At 37.9% G+C, this 3,175-nt stretch overlaps 1 long non-coding RNA gene across 1 annotated transcript; it reads right to left on the bottom strand.

Annotated features, from left to right (window-relative positions):
• Positions 1-916: 916 nt before the first annotated feature.
• LOC106818920 lies at positions 917-2,806 on the bottom strand. Its single transcript, XR_001395315.1, has 2 exons — positions 2,527-2,806; positions 917-1,929 (listed from the first exon to the last, which is right to left on the bottom strand). It is a non-coding gene; the product is annotated as an uncharacterized LOC106818920 (long non-coding RNA).
• Between the last annotated feature and the right edge of the window lie 369 nt (positions 2,807-3,175).

A 3,175-nucleotide genomic window follows, 5' to 3' on the forward strand; every position in this document is an offset into this window, starting at 1 on the left:
TTGTATAGGCCAAGTATACACGCGGCAACTTTATTGATGTTTTCCTGTACTTCGAAATGTATAAGACGAAGTTAAAAATACGGATTACTCAAGGGATTTTTTTAATGATAAAACTGGTTAGTCTTACAAGTATAGCAATCTTGTCGATTGAAGGTGAGTAGAACCAAAGGTTAGGTTATACAGTTGTTAACACCCGATGGTTATCCAAATTCTAGTTTAGATATTATATATATCCAATTATCTTCCTCTTTTTTTACGTCTGGACAGTACGGTCCCACATTGCTATTTACTCTATAACTCTATAAAGCCCTAAGCATGAGGCCCTTAGATGCCTTTTACATCTTTGCCCAATATACGGAAACCATTTTCTCTCATGAAACGTGTACGCAGAGAAAATTTCCTATATTACTGTATTATTTATTGTACCAGTTATTGACAATATTACTGTACCCTACCTTGAAAAATTCAATGATGGGTTGAGACAAAATCATGATTACTATTATGAAGTCCAGGGACAGTTACTTTGCACTAATATGAAACGACGTCACTTTGTCATTTACACGTATCTTAAATGTATAGAAATAGAGCGAGATGATGCTTTCATCCAATATATGGATATATGTATATATATATATACATATATATATATATATATATATATATATACATTATATATATATTATTATATACATTATATATATATATATATATATTGATCTTATAAATATAAGAAAAAATAGGTAAGTTAGAATAATTAATAGAAGCATTTGTTACTTATTATATGGGCTCGTCAGTATTTTATTACATAAACTGGCAAAATAGACAGAAACAATATCTATTTGCAACTTGGAGGCACTGGAGTGTGAATGTAATTAATAATTATAGCTTTAAATGATAATAAAAACAATCAATGACATGTCTTTTTTACTAATTCATTTATTACCTGCTAAATTATCCATATTACAGTAAAACCTCGTTATACCGCCACCATCGGGACTTGGGAAATATTGGCATTGTAACGAGGTATTGAGATTGCAGTTTAATATCACCACTAAATAGCCTCCAGTTGCTAGAAAACCAATCAAAATAGATGATATATTATTATAAACAAAAATCACATGACAAATAAAAATTATATTAACAAAATTTCTTTGTTTTATAACTGAATTACTATTGAAATAAAAATATTATAGTGTCATGGTTGTTTCCGTGTTTTCGTTAGTCCGGATGTAAATTTAAGTTTGCGTGCAGTATTTTGATAGTCTGGGGTTCAATCTTTCATAAAAAAGTCTGAAATTGACTTCTGTTTAGAACATTCCGAAATCAGTGAATCCATGCGAGATTGTAGGAGGGACACGGCAGAAATGTCACGTTCATTAGAATATGCGTTCGACTCAAAATATCGCAATACAGTCTGAATTGACCTCAGAGATGATGGGGGCGGAATCTCTACCGCTATAGTACTATACAGCCAAATACTACTGCTATTACATCTTCGTACATAACAATTAAAAGAATTATTTTACGAATAAGCGTTTGTTTTATACAGGTCCACTAGTATACAGGTTTGCTTGTAACAGCAGAGCGAGGAGAGCACAGTGTGGTCCAGCCGTTCTGTGATTAATATGCGGGAACTATTTCCGCAAGGATACACGTATATAGCGACAGTTTTTACATGAACAATTATTTAACAATATTCTCTACTAGCCTAGCGCAGGCTTGCGACTTTTGGTTGCTCGTCGCGGTGCTGCATCCGATCCGGATGCAGGCGGCGCTGCATTCGATCCGGATGGCGCTGTATCCGATCCAGATCCTCCTAAACTGCCGGAGAACGTTGCGGCGTCGTCAGCGGCATGAGACCTCCATGCTAGACTGAGAACGATGCAGCACAGTGCTAGTGCTAGCCTCGCCATCGTTGCTGGGTAGAAGCTGTGCTGATAAAATATGTAAATAACAATCGTCAGTATTTTATTTTACCTCGTGTGTAGCGGTGTAATTCACTCGTTCGTGAATAATCTCAGATGAGGAGTGGGATGCACGGTGTGTGCGTAAACATGCGTGCTACAAACATGTAAAACTTCACAACGCACGCAGCTACGCGACATTGGGGTTAACATGCGTGCTACAAACATGTAAAACTTCACAACGCACGCAGCCACGCGACATTGGGGTTAACATGCGTGCTACAAACATGTAAAACTTCACAACGCACGCAGCCACGCGACATTGGGGTTAACATGCGTGCTACAAACATGTAAAACTTTACAACGCAGGCAGCCACGCGCGACATGGGGGGGAGGGGGTGAATCTAATATATGTATAATAATGAGGAATAATATTATTATAATACCATGCCTATCGATCGAACACGTCTCATATATCTTGTCATGCGTCATTTACGCTACATCTTGCCATGCCTTATGTGAGATATTCAAATTAAATCATCTGCGTACAATGTCGTGTACGTGATTACGAGCGTATTGTAATAGATCCGCATGAAAGATCAAACAGTAAATGTGAACGCACCGATGTGTTCGATATCTGGATCCTTTCTCTCTTCAATGTGGTCTCCGTCGATAACACTATTTTCCTCTCGCCTGGCTGGGTAGCTGAAAATACGTAGCTGGTCGTGTAGTGTGCGTATATATCACCTGCAATCTCCGCAGTCTAACTCGCAATGCGCGTATCTCCGTCTAGAACAAGTGTCTGTTCTAGATCATGTTACCCGCATCATCGACATCCTGAAACTTATATATAGATGCAGGATGCGTGCTCGACACGGGGTAATACGGATAATTACTGTAATCACTGAAACACACCTGTAATTACTGTCGACGCTTGGCTGTGTAATATGTGCGGGTACCTGCAACACGACAGGTTCAACTGGTTCCGCGTAGGATCTGTTTACTATTTAGGCCTACGTGGTCTCAATGTCTTGCTCGCGCCGATGAAAGCATTTATGACGGGATAATTCGCGCCTTTTTCCCCACGAAAATAAAAGCGAGGGCACGGGTAGAAAATGGGAAAATATGTCGTGATTCGGCAGTCCTTATATGGTAGTCTGTGCACAATACACAGATGTGCTTTTATGATGAATTAACTTTTTTATGTTAGACGCACTTATTTTTCTAGCCAGCTATCTATATATCTATATATATATATATATATATATATA

Source organism: Priapulus caudatus, unplaced genomic scaffold (genome assembly GCF_000485595.1).
Source record: "Priapulus caudatus unplaced genomic scaffold, Priapulus_caudatus-5.0.1 Scaffold2644, whole genome shotgun sequence".
NCBI classification, from domain to species: Eukaryota; Metazoa; Priapulida; class Priapulimorpha; order Priapulimorphida; family Priapulidae; genus Priapulus; species Priapulus caudatus.